The following is a 12,406-nucleotide window of genomic DNA, read 5'->3' on the forward strand; positions in this document are numbered from 1 at the left end:
ATTCTGTGATTCTATATCACTGATAATTAAGTCATCTAATGCACGATCATCCTTGTCTCAGTGCAGTTTTGTAATTCTCTGAAGTTTCAGTTTTGCCACATAACCAGCACAAGAGCCTTGCTCTTGGGGGAACTTGCTCTTTCCAACTCCTGAAGCTCCTGAAGTAAGAGTCAGGTTTAACCACTGAAATGGTCTACAGTTATAGAGCCTTTTTGGCTCTTCGGTGCAAAGAAAAAAAAAGAGCAATGGGGAGGGAAGGGGTCTCATACAGCAAACAGGTGATAGGATAGATTATGTAGGGCCAAGAAACAGACATTGAGTTTGATACAATCAGCTTTGAGACCTGTGTGGATGGACATATCATGTGAAGAGACTGAGTCAAGCCTGGATAAAGGATAAGGGAAAGACAGAGTGAGACCTGACTACAAAATGGAAACAATGTACAAATGGAAAATCAAATGCAGAACTCAGTAAAAACAATGTCTTAACTTTTCCTAGACCTTAATATATTAACCAATGTGACAGATTCTTATCAGCTTCATAAATCTCTTTTGTGAATTTCACTTTAGTACTTATAATGTAATTGTTATTGCAGATTAATCTGGTATTCCCTCATTAATCAAAGCAGTTCTAGGTAACAACCTATCCATTCTAAAATAATAAAATATCATGTTCCCATTTTCTTTTTGAGATAAAAATAAAAATAATAAAAATAAAACTGGATCATTGTACCTTTTCTGCAATATAGGCCAGTTTCTTTCTAGCAACCTACGAACAATGTAATTCACTTATGGCTTCTTTTGCATTATTCTGTAGCTTTTGAAAAGCTAAAACATCCAATAGAGCCAACAGAGTAGGGATAAAACACACAGCTCTGGAGGAATGATGCTCAGGCCTAACCCCAAAACAGAGCACTTGGATTTCAGTGTTAGAAACAGTAACAACTTTACTGTTAAGATAAAATCATCCCCTCCAAAGCCATCCCACACAGAATACTAAATGATCCAATGGCATGGGAACTTCCATGGAAAGTAAACTTTTGAGTAGGTTTTCCCCACGCAGAGGTCAGACGTGGACTCCAATAAATCTGGTGAGTCCCATAAATATTCTACTACTTCCTTCATTAATTAACCATGCAATTCAGCTATAAAATTTCAATCAAAATTGTGTTGGTAGTTTCAAGATGATCAAAAATCACAGCTGACTTTACTTCTACTTGGCTTTACCCTGCCCCAGTTGTGATACAGACCTGATACTGTAAAGGTAACTAAACTTTGCCTTGTTCTCCATGTAGAAACAAACTATGACAAAATTTTTAGCTCCCTTCCTGAGCAACAATTGTTTTGTTATACTACTTTTCCTCTAGAAAATTACAATTTATCAGGAATATGGACTCGAGGGAAAAGAAGAAAAGATGACCTTTCCTGAACCAAGGCGATGCTAAAAGTCTTAGAAATCATTGGTGCTCTCATCGGTCATATACAAGGAACAAATTTGACTACCAGAGAACTAACCAAATTCATTTCATTTTTTGTCATTTTCTAAAGGTGGAGAGGACAAACTCTGACTTCACAGGGTAGATGATCTGAGTTCATACATAAATGAATAGAGGAATTTCCCTCATGAGAAACATTTTTGCAATAATTCCATTAACAAATCTAATTTCCATTGGTATCAGAGATGTAGCATGTCAGCAATTTAGAAGACAGAATGATGCTGTTACTGAGTTCTTTTGATTTACCCTTGAAGATTCAAGCAGCAGTGATGCAGAATTTAGTTTCATTTATTTTCATTTCTAATGACACTAAACTCATGATTTATTTCTAACATCAAAATTGTGTAAAAAAGCAATGGAAAAATAGAATAATTAGTTTTGGAAGACATGTTAGAGTTCAGGATGTATCCAGTGAGAATAGAAAGACTAAAAAAATGCAGAATTATGGTAATTATGTCTTATTACCTGGTGTGTAGTGTGCATGGTGAATTATCTATACTTAAAACCTGGATTGCCTGGAGCAACCTTCATTACAAGAGTAAAACTAATCATGACTGTACCAGAATAAATCACAGAAGAGACATACATATAGTCTCAGTAGTCTGAAAAATTGTGAGATGCCCTTTTTTAATATTCGTTTAAATGAAATAGACATATTATAAATGATAGCTTTCCAAATGGGATACTGTGATGTTCACTTTCAGTCATGAAGTAAATTCAATGAGATCAGCACAGCTTCACAAGCTGGACTCCCTTGGATCTTAAAGAAAGAACCAGTGGGGACTGTTCTATCCTGTTAACCCTCCACTGAACAGAGAGATGAGCATATATTGCAGTCAACCAGATCCCCTGCTGTGTTCTTACCTGGTGAGACATGACCCTGTGTTGATTTGAAAACCATAGCATCAGATCATCGAGTCAGAGCTAATATATTTTGTCCCTCAGAGGAAATTTTATCTCAGCCTGAATATAACCCCAGTTATGTAAATGTTGTTTTTCTGAGACTGCAACAGAGCAAGCTTGTGTCTGCATTCACATATATTGAACAATGATGCATTTCACACTGTTCATCTAAGGATATGGCACCCTCTAACCATAAAGGTGCAAGCTCAAATTCCTTGAGAGTTTAAGGATACAACTGCTTTTTTTCCAGAGGCAACAACTGCCTTCTTTTGTTTACAATAATTCCACTATTGCAGTTTGCCTTTAAGTTGATGTTTGTCTTTCACCTTTTTCCAAAAGTAAATCTGCAACAGGAATCTCTATTTTTTGCTTCAATTAACTCCTCTCTTACATTCACCACATGCTTATTTCTAACTTTTACAATTTTATCCCACACTCAACATAATTGCAAAAGGGTTTTCTCAGACTTTTGAGGAATTCTTTTGGGCTATCTCAGACATTTTTTCCCCAAAATAGGAAGAAATCCTTCTGCCTTTTCTATTCTATTAGGTTCATCAGACCTATCAAACTATTCCATTGGGATGTTAATCACTGTCGTACGCAGTACTGAATATCAGAAAGATTCCTCCTATCACCACCTATTCTATTGTTATTCTACAATCTGTTTTTAGTTTTCTGCAAAAGATATCATTGGAATGATCTGTTTTAGAAATTTCCCTCAGGATTCTCTAAGTAGCATGTATTCATATAGGAAAAAAATATTTTTCATTTCTATGTATTGATTGATGTACATCTGTAATCTGCTGTAACCAGAATGAGCAGAAAGTTTTTGAAGTCTCTGTGTCCATTCTATTTCCTATAGTAACATTAGCAGTGCCAAATTCTCTGTGTGAGTTCTGATCCTGATTCATCTCATCTACAAGGGTGGAATAGGGCAAAGGAACTTGTTACAACCTTGCAGACCCCGAGATCTTTAGTTGTGAAACTGCTCTGTATTTAGCCAATTGACCACCTGCCAGAGAAGAATAGCCAGAGCTTTCAGATTCAAGGCACATCTATCAGTTTAGTGTGCCCTGCAGTGGAAAAAATGCTCTACTAGAAGTCCTACAGAACACCAGAAAAAAAAAAAAAAAAAAAAAAAAAAAAACAGAAAAGAGAATGTGTCTTTTATTTTCAATTGACTAAACTAAACTGTATAACTAGACATAGTATATAATTATATAAAGATATACATTTACTTCTCACATACATGCAAGCCAAAAAAATATGTGTAGAAATATTTGCATGTGCTCTGAAAGCTTGGTAGAGAAAAAAAAGAAAAAAAAAAAAAAAGGAAAAAAAAAAGAAAAAAAAAAGTCTCATCAGGACAAACTTAATTAGCAGTGCAAGTCCTCTTTAAAATGATCCCATTTTCCTCTCTTCTATTTACCACCAATATACTACACTATTCTGAAAGATCTTAACCCACCAAGAGTGTGTTAAGATGAATTCTGAAAAATGTATTTTGAGGTTTTAAACAGAACACTGTTGTGAACATTCATTTCCATGAGGCCTTTGCGCTGTGTGAGTCCCAAGTTCCCAGGGAGTCAATCCTCAGGGACTGCTCTTCTGTATTTCTTCCACAGGAAATCTCTCTGGCTGTTCTAAACACTGGTATTTGGCAATATATGAAACAACCTTTCTAATCATATGAAACTCGCTTTCAGAAATATTTTCTAAACAGCTACTTTCTTATTATTGTACAGCATCCCTCCCTCCATCACGTTTTTTTTCCTGTAAATTTGCTTCTGAAATCCAGTAAACAATGTCAAGTTTACCACTAATTGCCAAGCTCCTACATAAGCAACAAGTCATAGATGTGAAGTAATTAAGTTCTTGCTATGTACCAGAAAGCAGAATTCTGCAGTTAACTGATAAAAAATAGAAAAAAAAGAAAAAAAAAAAAAAAGTGTAACATTACAAGTCAAATAAATACTATTATTTCTGTAAGTAAAAGGGAAAGAAATCTACAAATTCACCCATGATATGTTAGGTTATATAAAAACCACACACACAAAAAAAAAACCATTTTAATTTTCCATGTTGTAGAAATGTCCTGATGATGTAAACTGTATTAGTCTAATAGATATGTGAACAGTATTTAGAAATGAAAAATCTTTTGTGATTTTTTTTCTTTTCTTTTTTCTACTATTATCATGAATACCCTAAAACATAGTCCCTACATAGTTACAGAAAGTGATGAACAAACAGGACTTTAAATGGAATGCTAATTTCCACAAGAAAATGACATTTTTAATTTAAATACAAGCTTTTCACATGAGGCTTATTAGCTGTGTTTTAATCTGCATTAGTCTGGTTAAAATATCCAATTTCCCTTTTTCTCCTGTGAGCCTACCAGTCCTTCTTTAGCCATTAGCAACAGTAATAGCAATTAGCGACACCACTTCCAGCACACAGTCATTTCAAGCTAAGCTGTGTAAGCTTCATGTTTAATGAATCCAAACATAACTACGAAGGCATGAAATAGAAAATATAATAATCACAGAGGAATGTCAGCCTCCACATAATTGTCCATAGTAAATTTTACATGTCCAGTTCCTGGGCTGTTTCAGCTGTATTTGGCTTATAACTGTAAACTAGTGTTAAGCTAGTTAAACTAGTGTTAAAGCTAGTGTTCTGTTTTGTTTTGTGTGCCCTTTTTTAATCCTGGAAGAAGCTGGGAAAGTACCAGTGGCCTTTGTTCTGACCTATCAGCATCCTCTGCTCCTGGTGATAGCACTCAAAGAGGTCACCTTCATTGGTTCTTGCAGCATGAAGTTCCTGCTGTGTGTGTGTGTATTGGGTGCAGGTAGCAAAGCATTGCTAGCAGAGTGCTGGGGTGGCCTCTCTGAGGAAGGAGGCTGGTGTTGCCCCAGACCAGACACAGCCCATTCCAGTTAGCTCCACAGGACACAGCTGAGCTCGTCAGCCAAACTAGTGGCACCTCTTTGAAAACATGTTTAAGAAAGGGCAGAAAACTCTAGCAGAGTTTTCTTCAGAGGAAGAAAAGGTAAAGGATGAGGCAGTGCTCCTTGATGGAGCAGATGTTCCTAGAGGTACTGTAGTCCATGGAGGATCTGTGACAGAGCAGATGAAAAGAAAAGGAAGGACCAGCAGAGATGAACCACTAAGGTATGACTACAACAACCTCTTCACTGCTTGTTGCCTCACTGAAGGGACTGAGTGCAACCTGCAGCCTTTAAGCTGAGTGAAATTGACCTCTTTGTTCTTATTTCAATCCATAAACCTTGCTTGCTCATTCTGCATATTTTCTTCCCCAGAAATGCTGAGGTTGAGGGGTAAGCAGCTGGGTGGGAAGTTGGCAGCCAGCTGTGGCCAAGCCACTGCAACATGTAGTTAATTATGCCATAGTGAATGCTACTTTTATACAAGTGCTGCATCTGATTCATAAAACATTCTGAGTTAAACTTAAGGTAATTCCCACGTCACATTCTGTAACCCCAGGAACAATTGCTTATGTGCTCTGTAATTACCTTCATAAAATATATTGCTTGCTTTTTTGCTTGCAATTTTGAGGCAACAAAAAGTAGTCTTAAAAATGCTCATTAGAATATCACACATGTCCAAAAAAAAAGAGAGAAGATGAAGTCTCTCTTTGTAATTTCTGTCAGCAGGTGAAGACAGATGTGAACTCAAAATATAACTGCATTACATTCACCCTCTGTTTCTTAATCTTTTCTTTCCCCATGGGGAAACAGCACTTGATTGCTTTGATCCCCTTTTCTGAGGAACAGAAAGAGGGAAAAAAAAAAAAAAAAAAAAGAGCCAGAAGATAAAATGCCAATTTTAAGAAAAAGATCTTAATTCCTTTCTTTTTCTACACATATCATGAATTCTAGGTAGGGAAGATGGCTCATTTCCCTGAAAAACAGCAATAATTTGGGGATATTTCTTGGTTGTGGCCCAAGAACTAAACAAATAAAAAAATAATAATAATAAAAAAATAAAATAAAAAAGGCTCCTGAGCAGCCTTCTGAAGTCCCAGAGCATGGAATCAATCAAGAAACAGTCACAAGTATTTTAGTAGCCATCTCACTCTCCAAGAAAACACTGAAGGAGATATTTGTGGAAAACTGAAGGGGAAGAATGCGCTTTTTGCAAATATGAACAGATACAGCTAAGTTATTCTCTTGTTTTTCTTTCCTCCCTTTATTTTTCCTTTCTAAGTCTTCTGCATGCAAAGAGTTATAGAAAAAGAAAACATTTTTTTTTCCAAATATTAACATATCAACAAGTAGGGAAGTAATATCTAGATCATACCAGTATTGAGAGGCAATATATAACAAGATAGGAAATAGCTTAAAACTCTTTAATCACAAGTAAAATGACAAATAGAAAAAACTAATGATACATGTTGACAAACGAAAAAAAAAAATCACAAGCTTAGAGAGAGAAAAAGAGAGGGAGAGAGGAAAAGAGAGCAAATATGTGACGTGTAGAACCATATAAATTCTGTATTTATCTGTCATCATCCAACTTAAATAAAATGTTAACCTTTAAGCAGACATGCATGTACAATTTTTAGTAAACTCTAAGGATAAAATATATTATGATGACTGGTGGAATGAAAACATGAAAATTACAGGATTAAAAAAACAATCAATTCATCAGATATAATTCTGAAAGCATAAGAACACAAATCCTAAAGTTGTAATAGGGTGGACGAATCTAGTGATAATAAACATCATAAGATCTGAAATACATGTGTGGAAAAATGAAAACGGTATGAAAATATCATGCTGTCAAATAAGGGAAATTAGTTTAAAAGAGAAGATAACAGTGGTGATAAATTAAGAATCCTGCAAGACAAGTGCTACTATATGTTGCTTGTTTGACTGTCCTTTGAGCAGGTCATGCAGTAACGTGGATGCTAGTTGCTTGTTTGGTTTGTGACTCATGTGTCTTTCACCTCTCTCCAATCAGAAGTGTGTTCTGGTGCTGTGAGTAGCAACAGATTTTTTTTACTGTATTTATTAAAAAGAGTTGCTGTGACTTGAGCCCTCAATTTCTCATTAACTTCATGGTGAAAATTCTTCAGGAGACTAAATCTCACTAAATCACGATGCATGTAAAGGTAAGAACCTGTTTCATTAGTGTGATGAACATAAACAATAAACAGGAACTAAAGTATTCATAATAAGTGGTTGGAATATTGTCCTCAGGCTGCCAACAAAACAAACTTTTATGTTGTATGTATCCATCACATATGTGGTATGTCAAGAGTTATAACTGGTTGCTAAAGAAGCTTCTTGAGCAAAATCTGTTAGGTATAACATCACTACAAGATGACATGGAAGCATATGTGTAAATGTATGTAATAGAATAAATAAATAAATACATTCACAGAAAAAAATCTGACCTCATATTCTAGATAGATTCCTAACTAAACATTTCACTCAGTCAGGCTTAATGAAAAGCACAGGTTCACAGCACTTGTAAATAACAGAATCTGTTATAAGCTGTGTCTAAACAGAGTCTATGTAAACCCTGGTTATATCATTTAGCAAACTGAAGTGATTTTAGTTTTTTAATTACTTTCTCAAGGCTACAATCAAAGTGTGGTAGTGTGCAATAGTTCATCTACCACAATGCTACTTACACCAACCAGCACTTGGTGCTGTCCTGAGCAAATGAACACAGAATGCCAGGAGCAGCTGCAGTGTTGGGGAAATGTAAAGTAAAACTCTTTTCCTACTGAAATCTTGCAGAAACCATGAAACAAGCTGGATTCTGAACCACTGCTTTTCCAAGATCAAAGATGCTGTCCAGAACAATGAGAAGACTTTCTTCATAGCAGCTGCAGGAACTCAGCAGAAAAGCCTGCCCACTCTGTCCTCTAAGAATCAAAATTCTTTCCTCATGCTGGGATTGCCTGCACTCATCAATCAATGGATTGGTAGAGTCCATGTGCGGTATAGTTACATGACACAATGCTCTCCTTTGTGACGTGGAACCATACCCATCCTGCTATTTTTTCCACCATACTTTGCACATTGTTTAGGAGAGACCTAAAAATTAGGGAAGGACTGTAGAATGAACAAAAAGTTATGTAATTATTAAACAGTTCTGACTGACCCATAGGGAACAGGCTTGCTTGTTTCAACCAGCTGTAAGTCAGTCAAAGTCAGCAAACACCTGCATGTAGAAATTCAATAATCAGAAGCTGACTTTTCTGATCTAGGACTTTGCTGCAACTCTTTACCCCTGCCCTCAAAATAATGTTTATAATCAACTTGCCATCAGTTAGATTTCATGCACTTTTCTTTTTGCACAAGTGATTTTCTTTCATTTCCTGAAAGTACTAGATGCAAAGATTTGTCCTTTCTAGTACATCCCAGTACCTCTAGTACCAGTCTCTAAATTTCCAAAGAGCTGCAGAAGCCAGCACCAAGCATTAACTGTCAGAGCAGTTGATCCAGTCCCAGTGTGAGTCAAACTACTGATCTAATGAGTCCATGTCAGATTTATAATGAAAACAAACTTTGAGATTTTCAGGATACTTATCTTCTTTAAAAAATATGATCCACCTTTTTCTCAGTTCCCTCCCTATAATACATGTAGTGATAGAAAGGATATTCAAATACCAAAGATAGCTAAAAAGCAGGGATCAGACTGGAAGTGTCTGTAGTTTATATTTTAATGGATGCCCACTACAAAAAGAAAGCAAATCATCTCTTCTATTCACTGGCAGTTTGATAAGTAGTCTCACTACAAAATTCAAGGGTTGACCAACCCCCAGGACTCAAGCTAGTCTTCATTTCTCCTGTTCTGTTCTATAGTCCTATTACTCAGGGATGTCATTGGTAGGGCAAAGTAATGCAATTTGAACTGTCATTTCCCATGTTTTTGTAAACAAGAATTATTTTCCAGCACTACTGGCATTGTCTTTATTTTTTTTCCTTTAGATTTTCCTTTTTTTTTTTTAGAAAATCTGAACTTTGTATTCACTGTCTTCACTAATTGTGTTCTCACATAATACTATATTAAGTGTATCAGAGAAATCAATGGGAATGTCTGATATGAGTTAAGGGGCTTTCTGCAAGATTGTGCATTAACTCCTGCAGTCAAAATAGTAACTCCTTTGAAAGCAACAGGAAACAACTCCACAGTTAGTTCCACAAATGAGTAATAGGTTCAAATCCATCCTCAGAAGCACTTTCTGAATCACATTAAAATTAGAAGAATGATTCAAGTTTGCATACAGAATATGACCCTACTGCCTTTTAAAGTATACAATAGGGAAAGAGAGACAACAAGAATGGAAAACGCATTCATTTAACAAGCTGATTATTTCATACAAATCTTCCTTGGGGAAAATATGCAAGACACTGCCAAATCTACGTTACCTAAACTTTACAAGGATTTCATGTTGTATATGCTATTTTTCTTCCCTTTTATTTATTTATTTATTTATTTTAATTCTGTAGTACAGACCTTCAAAAAATGCATAAATATTGCAAAAGAAGCAGTCCCCATCAATCCTTCTAAAGTCACATATCCTTATCTCTCCCATACACTTTTTATATAATGTCCATAGTGATAAATGAGAAAAAGGACATGAGTTCCCTTAGAGGGATCTGGAGAAATGAAAACAGGTATGAGAACAAAATATTTCAATAGCTGTCACATGTTCACTTATTCTGTCTTTGAAGTTCTCATTCTTCCAAAGAAACGAGGACAATGTAATATATATGACACATAAAATTAGCATCTGACATAAATTTCTCATTTACGAAAGCAATAAACATTAGCAAAGTAGAGGTGGCTTAGCCTGACAATTCAGTCACAAATAATAATGAGTTCTAATTACAGAAACATTTTGAATTGCTACAACTACTGAGCAGGTGGCCATGGATATTACACAGTGATTGCCAGTTTGAAAATATTTAAGATGTTTTCCAATCAAAATCTTCCTCAACTCTCTCTTCAGTTCCTAGTTGAAAGGCAAATCATATTAAAAAAAAAAAAAAAAAAAAAGGAGCTATTTTACTTTTTGGCACATAGAGCATATAAACAATAGTAGCTTTTTGCCCAAATTGGAGAATTACATTGATGCTGGATCGTGTTATCAGATCTAAACATTTGTTCTGTTCAGAAAGCTTAGCAAAAAATAAATTTAATACCTGTGGCTAGATCCTGCCTTTGCCAATGTCAAGGTAAGAAGCTCCCAGTAATAAACACATCTGTTCACACACACACAGGCACATGTGAGCAAGAGGCAGACTTTTGCCAAGCCAAGTCTGTTTTCTATTGTTCTGACACAACAGAGCAGACTGACACCAAACTAACCAACAGGCATCAATAGAAAAATAGGCAAATTTCCTGGGAAAATAGGTCTGGAATAATGATCAGCAGAGGGGTCTGGCTGAGGAAAAGAGGACTGTCAGGCCCCTTGTGACTGTTCTCTTACAAAATATCCAAGAGAGTATTTCCCAAGTGTGTTGGTTTATAGGCTGTTCCCAAGACCCCACGCCACACCCTCACTGCTAAATTAATTATGATTTCCAGCTATTCTTGTGGCTGACAACGTCAGGACACTTCCAAGATAGATTTCAGGGCCTTATGCAAGAAAAAAACTATCTGTGTAATTTTCTCTTCCGATCCAAAAGAGCAACTGAAGTATCTTGAAGGTGCAGAAGAATCTGGCCCAGCAAATAACATGCACTGTGGTTGCCACCCTAGCCACAATGCACAAAAAAATGAGACTGAGTGTGACAGCCCTGGAGCTCCTTCCATTGAAACATCATTTTGACAAAGACCACTTTTCTGCTCCAGCCACAGTCTAGACTATGCATCACTGAGGATGGGGCTTTGAGAACCAGCTCTTTGAAGGATGGCTGGTGTGTGTCAGTATTTGAAATGCTAACAAATGCCAAGTGCAATTAGGTAGTCTCTCAACACCAGGAAAACAAAGGAAAGTTACAATCTTTTCAGCCATCCCTACCCTAGATCTGTTCCTGGAGAAAGTGTGTATCAGTTACCATGGAGTATCAAAGCATGAACATTTTAGTTGACATTTGTCATAAGTCAAAAAATCTTTTTTTTTTTTTTTTCCATAAATTGAAGTCTACTATTATTTTTAATTCTAAGTATGAAACTACTTACTTTCTAAGGTTGAGAGTCTGATTCATGGCAATGTTGAGCATGGTAACTTTTACTACCCTTTTATGCAAGTTACTGAAAACTTTCTTCCCAAGGTATATACTAGCAGACTGGCATCTCTAGCCCAGAGTAAACCACAGTTTCTCTTACATTTCACAGAGTAAATAGGAAAACACTGTGAGAATAGCAGACAAGACATCTGGGCTGACCATAAATGAAGGCTGTGTTAGAGGAGGCTCAAAACAGATCAATAGAAAACCATGGCAAGAAAAACTGGAAAGTCGTTCACGTGGGATAAGTGATGGAAATGAGGTTACAAGGAGAAGGCAGAACTCAAGTTTATCCTTTAGTTATAACTGTGGCATCGCTGGATATGAAAGGTTCATTTACACGCTCAGTGTGCTAAAGAGATTGACTCCCTGGGTAGTCCAAGAACTTCTTAGTCCTACATAGCTGAAACACTCAACTGCTTTGAGAGAATGAAATGGGCTGAGACAAGGTAACAGACTCAGCTTAACACCAACTTCACAAAAAAAGTGTTTTAATAACCCTTGCAAGAAGTCTTTGTGGTGGTGGTGGGTGGGGGGGGGGGTAGTATTTTAGAGAGCCTGAGGATTATTCCTCCCAGGAAACTCCTGCTGGGCCAAGAGCACTTTTGTATTTAAAATAATCTGGGCAGAGAATCTGGTATTTCCAGGTGGTTCCAGTTGCAGAACTGACATAGGTATAGGCTGACATAGGCTTGTATATGGTCAGTATGAATGGTTCCTGTAAATGCATTAATTAGGAGATAGTTTTGTACATGGAATTTGGAGATCATTCATTTCCATGATTCTGTGGTAATCT

At 36.3% G+C, this 12,406-nt stretch overlaps 1 long non-coding RNA gene across 1 annotated transcript; it reads left to right on the top strand.

The window, feature by feature from the left end:
- The first annotated feature begins 5,109 nt into the window (after positions 1-5,109).
- Positions 5,110-9,500, top strand: LOC137851672 (uncharacterized). The gene is made up of 2 exons (XR_011093344.1): positions 5,110-5,569; positions 8,167-9,500. It is a non-coding gene; the product is annotated as an uncharacterized lncRNA (long non-coding RNA).
- Positions 9,501-12,406: the final 2,906 nt, after the last annotated feature.

Source organism: Anas acuta, chromosome 2, assembly GCF_963932015.1.
Source record: "Anas acuta chromosome 2, bAnaAcu1.1, whole genome shotgun sequence".
NCBI lineage: Eukaryota > Metazoa > Chordata > Aves > Anseriformes > Anatidae > Anas > Anas acuta.